The sequence below is a fragment of the Pinus tabuliformis genome, chromosome 2_2 (genome assembly GCF_031772625.1).
Source record: "Pinus tabuliformis cultivar Carrire ecotype Pingquan chromosome 2_2, CPIR1, whole genome shotgun sequence".
Classification (NCBI taxonomy): Eukaryota; Viridiplantae; Streptophyta; class Pinopsida; order Pinales; family Pinaceae; genus Pinus; species Pinus tabuliformis.
The window spans coordinates 366,966,333-366,979,449 of NC_142300.1; the positions used below are offsets into that span (position 1 = coordinate 366,966,333).

The 13,117-nt window shown below is 37.3% G+C and overlaps 1 pseudogene; it reads left to right on the forward strand.

Moving 5' to 3' along the window:
* Positions 1-5,803: 5,803 nt before the first annotated feature.
* Positions 5,804-6,392, forward strand: LOC149192758 (cyclin-U1-1 pseudogene; annotated as a pseudogene).
* Positions 6,393-13,117: the final 6,725 nt, after the last annotated feature.

Sequence of the window (13,117 nt, forward strand, 5' to 3'; positions counted from 1 at the left end):
AGGAATGTGATGGTGTGATCAGATTCTTTGTTTGAGCAGGAAAATTTTAGACAACGATTAAAAGAGAATCTTTAAAGAGTCTTTGAGATTCCCAGGGAACCCAAAATTGACTGAGTTAGAAGGGGGTCAAGTTTATAGTCAGATTTCATAATTTTTCACCAGGAATTCAACTATGCAGTCTGTTTCTTCAACATAGGTGTGCATTTTTAGGCTATTCCCAGAAGTGGAGGTATAAGATGCATTGATGCCATGTGTTCTTTTGATTTTTTCTGAGATGATGATTTGATGTTGAGATCCTTGTTTTCCATTTTTTTGGAGGATCCTTATGTGCCACTTCTTGTGAGAGTTTTTTATTTTGTCATGCTGAAGGAGAGATTATATGAGTGAGAGTTCTTGTAGGAGAAATTATTCTGGAGAGACATTCCACTCTACTTAAGGGAGTTCTTCCTTGTATTAACAAATAATACATCATGTACTCATCATCATCTTGCAACATTTAATAAAGCGGACGCCCAGAGACGTAACCCACACTGGGTGAACTTCATTATTAGCTTATATGTGTTCTTTGATTTGATGGTTTCCTTTATGTTTCCTCTTCTTTAAAGTATGCACATGTGGTTTTTCATACTCTTTCACATGCAATTATGCTAACATTACAAAAGTAAAAGATCTTGGTTAATTCCAGCAGCTGAGAAACTCTGGATCAAACACCTTGGTTTCTCTAGGCACTGTAATAAATGTAATTACCAAGGAAACCTATGATATGCTCAGTTTCACTAATTTGAGACCAACCCCTACCGTACATGAATTTTTTGATAGAGCCAAAATTTTTCATGAGGGAATTTTCGAAGATGTAATCATCTTAATAGACTCTTGGGAATATCTAGTTGATTTCCTACTATTATAGCCTAAGACACGCCTAAGAGGACACCTATTGATCATGGGGAGACTATGATTAGCCACTACAAATGCATTCATCAGTTACATATAAGGTTTTATGAAAATATTTAATGGAAATAGTACAAATAAAACTTATCTTATACCCTCTATCCAAACCAAATGTTGACCATGAAATCCCTCTATGGTCTAAATTTGAATTGAAAGGGGATGATAAATGACCACTCCTCACTATTGGTAAGGCTGTGTGTTTTAAAAATGAAACGGAGGATGACACTATTAGTAGTCAAATTATAACCCTTCTATTGTTACTTACCTAGTATCCTAGATTTTAAACTATATAATGAGTGAACCTTGTTTAGATGATGCCATTGATGATATTATTATAGAAAAGATAACAACTTTACAAATTCCTAAGAGTGTCCCAATTGAAATTGAGCCCATAAATACTTTAAATATTAATCCTAATTTATCTCCTAAGTAGACAAAAATGATGATTTAGTTTTTGTGAAAGCTCAAAGAATATTTTGCCTCGCATTATACAGACATGAAGGGGATTTATTTTGGTTTACGTACTCATTATATTTATCTAAAGGATGGTTTCCATCTTGTATAGAAACCATAGTGACAAATGAACCTAGATATGAAGGATATTGTTAAGGAAGAACTTAAAAAATTATTAAATACAAATTTCATCTATCCAATCTTTGAGAGCCAATGGGTATCCCCACTTTTTGTTGTGCCTAAGAAGAAAGAAAAATGGAGAATTTGTGTTGACTATAGGGAGCTCAGTAAGTCCATTTAAAAGGACCATTTCCTATTGCATGTTATTATTTAGACCCTTAAGGCCATGTTTGGTAAGGAATTATTTTCATTTCTCGAAAGGTATAGTGGTTATTAGCACTCTGTAATTTTCTGAGGTTGCAGAAGAAAATTGTAAAGGTAACCACAAACCTACTTTGGAAGCTAGGATCTAGCCCTGCCAGCTTCAGAGAGGGCTCTCTCTATAAGATTTAACTTTGTTGGATTGAATATTAGGCTAGTTATCAAGTTTAAGGTTTGATTTGTATTTGAATGGTTGGTTGATAACTAGATTACCATTGGGCCATGGATTCTGTTACATAAAGTACAGATCGACTGTAGTGTCTACAAATAGATCTCACAGGGCAGGGTAGCCAAACTGAATGGATTCATTTATTTTATGAAATGGGGAAGGAAGAGCATATTTAAGGTTCACTTTGAATATAGAGCATTGTTACTTGAATTCTATATTTAAAGATAAGAAGAAAAGAATGAAATTATTCGTAGTCGGGAGCAGAATGTAGATTTAAAAAAATTCTGTCCTTTACTTATCTATTGAATAATACAGATTTGGAAACAAATATGTGTAATAAATAGAGAAATATAAACACATAAGACGGTAGAGGCACTTCACCAAAAACTTGACACAAGAATCCTGTGAAAGAGCTTTCTGTATTACTGGTAAATTCTCTGATGCTTCAACAATATACAATAGTGTTCTTTTGTTCAAAAACCAACATCTCTTACTTAAAATGATGAAGTATTTATAAAAATTATAAACTAAAATATCTTGAAAAAATATCAAGATTTGTATTACACAAATAGAACTGAAATATAGGACATTCAAAACTAATGAATCTACTTGGCACTATCTTTGTGGATTTCTGGTGACAAAGAAGAGCAATTCGAATTTTATAGCAACTCTTATTTGATGAGGTGGCATCCAAGTCACTAACTGTCTTTGAGCCGTTTCCTCTCGAAATTATGACAAATAGGGTCCTATAATCCATTTTTATATCCAAAACCATAATATATGTTAGAAAAATGAGAGAGGTTTTTGTAAATGATGATTTTTGAAACAAAAACCTCTTTCCATTTTTGAAAATTCATTTCCACATGCTCGTAAAATTCATTTGAAAATACTAGCTAAAAATAGGAAAGTTCGAGAAAATATGTCTGCAAAGATTCATTCGAATCTCCCAAACCATAACAACTATTAGAAAATTGAGAGTGGTTTTTATACATGAGGATGTTATCAGACAAAACCTATTTCCAATTTTGAAAATTTGTTCTCATCTTTTATGTAAACCATGTTTTAAATTACTGTGTTGTATAGGAAAAAACATAGTTTAACTGACCATGAAACAGACATATGACATGGAGGCAGGAGGTGACATGGAGGTGGGGGATGATGTGGAGGCACATGGTTGGTGGAAAGGAAGTGGGGTACACAAGGGTGATGTGGAGAAATGATGTGGAGGTGAGTGGGGAAACAGTCCAAGTGGAAAGTAGTGGGTGGTGCCGGAGTGACAACGAGGTCAAATGTTGGCGGGAGCATTGATGGGAATGGAAAGGTAAGCGGGAGCGGGATCAGGAGAGGAGGATACGTGGAAGAATAGTAGTGGAGGAGGAATAGGGACGTGGTGGGTGAATCTTTGCACTAGAGTTGGTGGTCAATAGGGACAAGGGTTGGTGTTTTTTGGAGAGGGGTAGGAGCGGTTAACGGTATGCGGGGGGGTGGGGGGGGTGGTTCCAAAATAATGAGGGATGAACACGTAGTGGTGGGGAAAACCAATTTTTAGACCCTCCCCCCTCATTGTTAAAGAGAATCATAGTTGGGGGGGTCCGAAAAGGTGTTGGAGTCGTCTGATGAAAGAGGAGATGTGACCAGGAGTGGGGAATATGTGCGCTATTTAACCACATACGACAAATCTCCATTTGTTGTTTTCAACTCTACACGAAACTCAAAGCTATAGTACTAAGCCCTTGTTACAATTTATTTAATCACATTTAAATGATGTGATTAATTTAATATAAACATACTTAATTATCCTCTAATGCTGCATTTTGACTTGGAAGCATATTTTTTTTATTTTTCTTAAAGTTTTGACCTTTTTTGGAAATAATTTACAACATGGAATATTATTTACAACATTTCAAACATAATAATGATCAGTAATAATCAAACGATCCTATAAAAATTATAGGACCCTAACAATGGTTATAATCAAATCCATATTGTCCCTAAAGATCAGGATAAAAATATCTTCACTTACCCCTAGGGTACATTTATATATTGATTCCTTCCTTTTGGACTTTGTAATTCACCAGCTACCTTCCAACAAGATGTGTTAGGAATATTTTCAGACCTGGTTAATGGCTGTTTAAATATTTTTATGGATAATTTTACACCATATGGAAATGAATTTGATGAAACGTTAGCTAACTTTTGAGAAGGTGCTAGAATGATGTAAGAACACCCACCTTTCTTTGAGCACTGAAAAACTCCATATAATGAATAAAAGAATTTCACTATGACACTATATTTCTATTGCAGGGACATAATTTGTTTCGACAAAAAATGAGGTAATATTAAGAATTCTTGCTCCCAAAACACGAAAAGGGACACAATTTTCTAGGGAATGTAGGTTATTACAAGCGTTTTATAGAAGTTTTTTCCAAAATTTCATCCCCATTGTTTTCCTTGCTTTCAATGGTTATAGAATTTATAGGGACTATTAAATGTAAAAATGATTTTGTAGGTCTAAAAAGGTGTGTAATAGAAACCCCTATTTTATGTGGACCTAATCAGAAAACCTTACCATTCCATTTTCTACAGATTCCTCTCACACTGCTATTGGGGCTGTGTTGGGACAACTACAAGAACACATGTCTAATGCTATAGTATTACATCAAGAAGAATTTAACCCCTACTGATCTGAATGGAAATAGGTATGCCCATGGTATTTACCGATGGTATCCACCCATGGTATTGAATGATGTAAAGAAGGAACCAAGGATATTATAAATAACATGCCTCACCTTGCAAAAGGACATATTTGTTCACCATGATGAAATGATAAATTTTTTTCTCTCATTTAATGAATGATGTTTCTTTTCACATGTTGGATCATGTAAATGTTTAATATCTATTCTCCAATGTTTTTTTCGTAAATAGTTTCTGGGAAGATTTACATTTTTATCTCCTCCTATCTCAACATTCATGTTTCCTTAGTCTTAGCCCCCAAGTTCTGGATTAACAGTATCAGATCCAGGTTGGTCCAATTGTTCCAATACTAGGCCATGGCTTTAAGGTTCTATTTATTATTTTGATGCAAGATTAGATTTTTCCCTCGAAGGGGGTTACTCCTTTTATTTTTCAGAACAATCACCATATGGATTTGGTGAAATAATTAGCGAGGACCAAAGGGTGTCTGACGAAGAAATTAAAGATCAAAGTTGATAGAATATTTCCTTTACGTAAGCCTCTAATTACCCGAAATGCAAGGGATTTCTGCAAATTCTCATGTATAATGTGATTCCTCCAATCAAGTATTGGGGTTCATCACAATGAAGGCCGCCCTTATGTTCTCATTCTTCAACAGGATTCAACACTTACAACTATTTCTTGCCCTTATCCCCTGTTCCAAAGTAGTGGATCCGCCCCTCGTGTTTTCCAATTACACACTCTACATATAATAAATTGTGGATACATCACAGAATGAGGTCCAACTTTCCTAGAGAAAAGACATCGATGTCTTCACCCTCAATATCAATTTCTAGTTCCCAAAGCTTACCAACAATATCTGTCACACCATGGGCTCTAATTTCAAGCTCTTCTTCTTCATTGACATGCACAATGAACCAATGGCAAACTCAACACTGATGACATTGTCACAATGATGACTAGATACGAAAGCCATCCCAACCAGTTGACATACTAAGGAAATAAATTCTTCATGTCTTGGTTGGGTAACCAATACGATTGACAAGCTATATTCAACAAAGCGAGGGACAAGGATGAGTATTTATTTGTGCTTTAATTTTTTCCCACTGATAGATCTTATGATCATGCCTTGGGATGATCGACCAATCCAATGAAATCATGTACAGTCTCATGGTGTGGGACACCTTAGCCAGATCTTACTATGACTCCACCCTCCAACTTCTAGTCACATGGAATGACTAGTTCACTCTTCTTTCTAATGGAAAGAATATCACAGTGTTCCATGGCATAAAAAATTCATAAATCACCATGGGAAAGTACATGGAGTGGATTTACAAGTACACTAGTTGTAGTCCCTCTTGCTTTGTCATAGGCTACATCTAGCCTTGTTCACAAGTAACCATATTTCCTATTCATTTCCCTCAATATCCATCACCTTCTCCTCAAGTCTAGTGTCATGATCGCTACAAAGGTGTTTGATGATGTGAATTATAATAATGGTTTCTATGCCAGAGTGATAAAAATTAGCAATTTATAGCTTAAATAGCTTAAAATTGACTTTCTCTTCTGCCTTGCTTTCTAGTTGAAGGTCATGGGTAAATTAATCGATTGGTATTGTTTGAAATTGGAGAAGGAAATTCTTGTAGGAGCCTTGGGATAGAGGATAGAGAGGACTCTACCCAAATTTATTGGGGTTTCATCATACTTTGATAGTGCCAAGCAGGAGGAGAGGTGGCATGGGATTTAGTCACAAATGTCGTGTTTGATCATGTTTTTGCTGAAAAAACATTTTCCAAGTATGGAAAAGGTTCCCATTTCATTACATTTCATAGATAAATACCTATCAAGCTCACCTAGAAAGATGCTGAGGTTTAAGTTTGTTCTTCCATCAACTAGAAATATGGATAATATGACATGTTTTAGTGCAATTGTACCATATTAATATTGATATTGTTGGGAACTTCAAGCTAAGAACTCAGGCTTGTGCCGAGGTAGAATTGGAAAGAACAAAGGTCACTCAAGAGCTATATAAAGAATAATAATTTTCTTGATAGGAAGTAATTTATACAAGAAAGGAATACCCAGAGTATCAACCAACAAATTGGTTTAAATTGTACATATTTCTTTCCTTATTTTCAACGGGTCTCTACTTTTTGACAAATGCCATTATTTTGCTAAAAGGCCTCACTAACTTATATTTTACTGGAGTGATGGTCCATTTGATCCTTGTCTAAACTCCAACCATGTCCCTTATTAGTCATATAGAAATATCTTCAACTATGAAAAATTGGGCACTCTGGTTCGTAGTGAGCCTAAATCTGCATCTCCAGTTGCTAGCAAAGGCTTAAGTAATTTCAAGGCATCTGCCAAAGTTTCTGTAGATCAAGGATTTCCATTCTAGAATAAGAGTGAAAGTGTACACATGAGGTGTGTCACCCACTACACTTGGGTGATATTAGAGGCACACTCATCTCCCTATATTATTCTCACATCTAGGGGTGACCATGGTGACATGGTTGTTGTTAATGAATATCCTAAATTGTAGTTCTAGATGCGACCAAATACCCCTCTTGATGCCAAGGCAATGTCATGGTGGAAATATCAAATCATAGCAATGGGAAAAAATGTGAAACTTGAGTACTTGGAGGAAGCATTTACAACATCTAATTAAATAGTAAGAATTTACAATGATAAGCCACCAGATATCTCCCATACCTTGGCAGTCCAACAAGAGAATTATTTCGAGGTTCATTTTCTGGTCCATACACTATCAATATCACAATTTGCCAACAATAATTACATGGCATCTCTATCCTCAAACCCTCATTCATCATGGTTATGGTTCACTAAAAAACCTACGATTATGAGTCAACCACATAAAACCTTTGCCATTGAAGTCCATTTGCTAGACCATACACTATTGATATCATAGTTGGCCCATGAGAATTATAGGTATCTCTATCCTAGGACCTTCATTCATCATGGTTATGGGTCACCCACAAACCCACGGTTATGGGTCAAACAAACAAATCCTTTTCCATCAAAGTTGTTGGGCCATAAATTGTTTGTATCATAATTAGCCCATAAGCATTACAAGGTACTATATATCCTAGGACCTTCTTTCATCATGGTTATGGGTAAACCACATAAAAATATTGTCTCCAATATCACCTGGTTCTAGGTTAACTACACAAAACCCTTCTCTTCATTAGCTCATATTCAACAAAATTTTCTAAGGAGGGAACTTGATGTAATGGAGAAAATTGCTTCCTAAGGAGGAAGGATTAATCTGACTGGAAAGAGGAATCTGCCCATGGTATTGAATGATGTAAAAAAGTCACCAAGAATATTATAAATAATGGGCCTCACATTGCAAAAGGACAAATTTATCCACCATGATGTAATGATCAAAAGTTTCTCTCATTTAATGAATGGTTATCTTTCTTTTCACATGTTGGATGTATTCCATGCATATCTGTCCTGCAATGTTTTTTTTGTAATTATTTTCTTAGTAGATTTACATTTTTCCCTTTTCCTCTCTCAACATTCATGGTTCCTAGATCTTAGCCCCCAAGATCCAGGTCACCTGGTGAATTATGAAATATGATAATTGAGAATTCATTTCTTGTTGTTGTATATTCTATTGATAAGTTTCAACATTATATTATAGGCTATTAGGTTTTGGTGCATACTACCTCTCTGCCATTTGATTGTTAATGAATAAAAAAACCACCAATGGTAGGTTTACTAGATGGTTACTTTTAATGCAATAATTTGATATCACTATTGTGGACAAGCCATGAAAGGATAATGTCATTGTCGATTTTCTTTCTATACTTCCAAATAATAGTGATAGTTTACCTATTTTTTTTGGATGAATATATTTTTGTAGTCTCCACTCACTCACCATGGTATATAGACAATGGTAACTATCTTACTATGGTAAAGTGCCTGATATTTTTGGGTTGATGGCTATCTCTTTCACATTGCGTGGGTTCATCAAATTAGTTTGTGTGTGAGGAAAATGAAGTCTATAACATTTTGAAGCCTTTTCATGATGAGCCTTGTGGAAGATACTTTGCTGATAATAGAACATGTCATAAAGTACTTTGTATGGGCTACTTTTGTCCTACTACATTTTAGAATGCAAGAAAGTATTCAAGGGTGTGATAACAACCAAAGGATGGGCCGATCAAGTGAGGTGCTATTATAGAGCCTTTTGAGGGATGGGATTTGTAATTTTTTAGTCCTATCAACCCCCCATCTCATCAAAAGTACTATATTTTAGTGTGTACAAATTATTTTACCGAGTGGGTTGAAGCTAAAGCACTCACTAAAGTTACTAAGTAGGATGTTCTAGACTTTTTTTTTTAAGATATCTTTGTTCGTTATGGAGTTCAAAGGGAGATAGTCATAGATGGAGGGCTGCAATTTACTTCCCAACTGATAAAAAATCTAGTCAAGAAGTATAATATACATAATATAATCACTTCACATTACCACCTACATGTTAATGGACAAGTGGACAATACCAACAAAGTGATTCATGCTATTCTTACAAAGATCGTAGCTAGTCACCATCGAGATTAGGTTGAGATAATTTCAAAGGAAGTTTGGGCCTACAAAACTACATGGTGGACACCACTGACTTCTCTCCATGTGAGCTTGTGCATGGTAAGATTCATAATTTTCCCATTGAGTTTGAGATCAAGACACTTAGGATTGCTTTAGAGGTGAATTTTGATTTCACTACAACATAGAGAGACTGTTTGTACCAGTTAAATGAATTAGGAGAAATGTGGTTGACTGCCATACAATGTATTGGGATTACTGTTGTGGGGAAAAGTATCCGACTCGGATGACCCTATCCCTACTCTAAGGGTGACAGTCCTTAGCAACAACTGAAAGTAAAGCTTTGATATTTTCCTTTATGAAAGTACAGAGAAGGAAGAAAAGATTGACCAACCGGTGTCTTTCGCTTTTGTCGATCCTATCCTCTCTCTTTGTCTCTTGTTCCCAGCTCCTTGCTCCCTTTGCCGGTCCAGCTACACAAAGATCCTGCACAAACAAGAGAAGGAAAACTACAAGAAACATGTACTCATAACTGATGCATGGATTAGAGTGAATCAGATATACAAGTAAATACAATACATCAATGCAACACAAGTATATAGGAGAACATTCAAAGCTTTATTGATAGAAGTAAAAGGGTTCTGAGAAGGTTACAACCATCAATGGCTCCAATCCAGCAGCACCTCCCCAGCAGCAAGAAATCTCCTCTTCCCCTCTATAAAAGCAATCACCCAATAACTCTAACTGTAAACCAACAGCACTTCCTTGCTTTGCACAAAATTCCAGCCTCCTTAGACCTCATAGAAGAGCTCTATATATAGGATAGAAGAAGAAAGGATGAGTCAGCTTGAGACTGACATAAAGCTGCCTTGTGTCCTCTCCCTCTTCAGTTAAACTTCAGTTCTTGAGTCCACTTGGAGATCCTTGCTTACACATGGAGATCAAGTACCTCTTACTCATCACAGGGCGAATCCCTTGAACCAAGTGTCAGTTTGGAAGCTTCCTGGGCAATTGACACCTTGCAGAATGACTGTGCCACTTGGCCAATCTCGCCCAGCGCAGGTAGCCTTCATTAGATTTGACTTTCAGCGCAGGTACAAGGAGGAGCAGTTGCATTCCAGCGTAGATGCTCAGTGGAGCAGCTGACATGATCCAAAAATAGCCTGTTTTTGAGTGTTTTCAGGTGGAGAACTGATGGGAAGTGCTGTGGTTTGCTGACCTTGTTCTTCTAGGGGTAAGAACAACATGTTTAGGGACTGAGGATCCCTGTAATTATCGACATTTCATGCTCCGTGCTGCGAGGCACAAAAATGTCTATAACAGTTGCCCCCTAAAGTATGAGGCCGTTTATCGGGTGAAATGCTTTATCTAGAGGGTCCGAAGTTCATTCCAGTGCTGAGGAGGCGCCCTGTAATACAATACAATACAATACATTATTTTTCATTCTGTTTTCATGATCTAGCTGAGGCGGGCATTCCCATGCTCAGCTTTATAAATACATTTTGGTACATATAACAGACGATCGTCTGATGGTAGACTGATAATTTTCTGCTGAAATTATCATCCTTTGAATAGGATGATCATCTGCTGCAATGATGTACATGACAAATGCTTTTATATTTCCTGAATATATATCGCAACCCGGATGGATGAAACTAGATCCGGGGTCTTCAAACTCGTTCGATCTTCACTCTAAGTACAGGTCGATCCATGTGAGAATTGCGCTGAAGTCGAACATGGAAAGACATCGCTTGATTACCGGCCAATAATGAAAACCGTTAACAAGCGCGAGAGGAATCACCGATAATGATAATGACCCTCAAGGTACTGCAGTACAATTCACGTGGCGTGAATAAAGGACTTGGCGTCGAACGCCACGCAAAATCTTCTGGTCGAAGGTCATTGATGTATACCTGTCGCCGGAAGTGAGAAACTTGCCATTGAGGCATGCAAGCTTCAAAGTACTGATGGGGTTGTTCCTAGATCAACTTCTTGGATAATGAGCTGAAGTCGACAAGAAGCGATCCGTCAAAGGAGGGCCTTAATGAATCCCACATCAATGACACGGAACGGAGCTAATGATTTTAGTGGAGGTGAAAACAAACTGTGACATATGATTCAGGGTGGCGATCATGAATGGATGAAGGATAATGTATGGCAGTGGATGGGACACAGTTGACACTTTCAGAATGACCTCTCTTGAACATATAACGACACTGATGCGATGGATCGGTAGCATTACCCCAAATGTGGATGGTTTGGCGAAGACCATGGTGATGAGACCGGTGAATGAAACAACCCAACCCGATGTGGAACGGAGGAAAAGTGTCATGTTCAAGAGCGACTTGCTACCATTAAGCTTTGATGTTCTCCCAATTTTTCCCCAGTCATTTCTGACCAGTACCTCTTTATTTTTGTCAAGCTTGAGGAGGATAACATATGCTTGTTCTATAACCTGCCCTTCGGGCAAGCCCATCGCTATGATTTAACGAGCTTAGCGATAGGGAAACTCGTTCTCGTCTAAAGACAAGTTTGTCGCTATTTAATCATTTTAACGAGTCTAACGACAAGGAAAACTCGGTCCTTTTCATTTTTAGAGAGTCTGAAAAGGTACAGAAAGTTAACTCCATAATTCCTTTTTCGTCATCTAATCCCTTAAGTCCGAAAAAGTATAAAAAATACAGAAGGGATGGGTGTTCGGTACTTTTAACGAGCCGAACAAGACAAGCGCTCGATCTTTTTGTGTAATAATCCCTCAGGTCCAAAAAGATTAAAATCTAGAGGAGGGATAGCGTTCCGGTCGTTTAACGAGCTGGAAGGCCAAAACTCGGCAAACTTTTCATATTTTACGAGTCAGTGAAAAGAGCTCAAAGAAGACTCGTCTTTTGAGGAACGAGTGATAAACAGGGATAGCAGCAGATTCCAGGTACAAATTGGAATTTTCCAATCACGGCAGTGTCACAAGGATGGCTAGGTGAAATCACTCTTCGCAGATGTTCCTCAAAATGGGTAAACACACAAATGGAAGTGAATGATCGGCCAAATGATGGTGGAGGTGACGGTGCACAAACACGACCAAGGCTTTTATGGCTGATGAATTTACGATCTCAAAAGGGTATTTACCGGTTCATTTTTTCTGAATGAGCCTGAACTCTAAAGGAAAGCCTGCTCATAAACTTATGTTTATTTTTTAACGAGCATGAACTATGCGCTAAAACTGCTCGGATCTTGCGTTTATTTTTTAACGAGCATGAACTATGTGCTAAAACTGCTCGATATACCAGTCATAGAATAAGAACGCCTCCTGTGAGATAGCTATTTTTTTAAGGAGCTTTATCTCACGAAGCTATGCTCCAATTTTGGCAAGTTTTACCTTTGCCCCACAGACTTTCTTCATGCAAGGTCGGAATCGGCTAATCCTACGAGTTTAAAGGGTTAGACCTACAGGTTTAAAGGGAGGACCTAAAAATTTAAAAAATAAATAGTCGTCCCTCGCTCACATTCCAAAAGTTTGCATGCCCCCAGGTATAAAGTATAATTTCAAGATACCGCCATCTCTTACTTATTATCCGAAGAGGGTTCTATTTGCTGCCACAAATCAATCTCTTTCTTTGGCGATGTCTATCATTGGGTTACTCAAAGATGGTTACCCTCTGTCACAACAATAGAATCTCCTTCTTTGGAGGCTGCCCCTACTTATCCTTCAAAACATTTGTTTTAATGGGTGAGGCTTGCTTTTCCCCAAAGATGGTTACTACTTGTCGCAATAAGGGAATTCCTACTCGGGCAGTGCCCACCTCTTTAGACAAAGGTGAATGACTCTTTTGCCAAACACATAACTTTAACAAAAGAATACTATTCCAGAACAACCCCTCTTCCATCCACGGACGGGGTACGGAC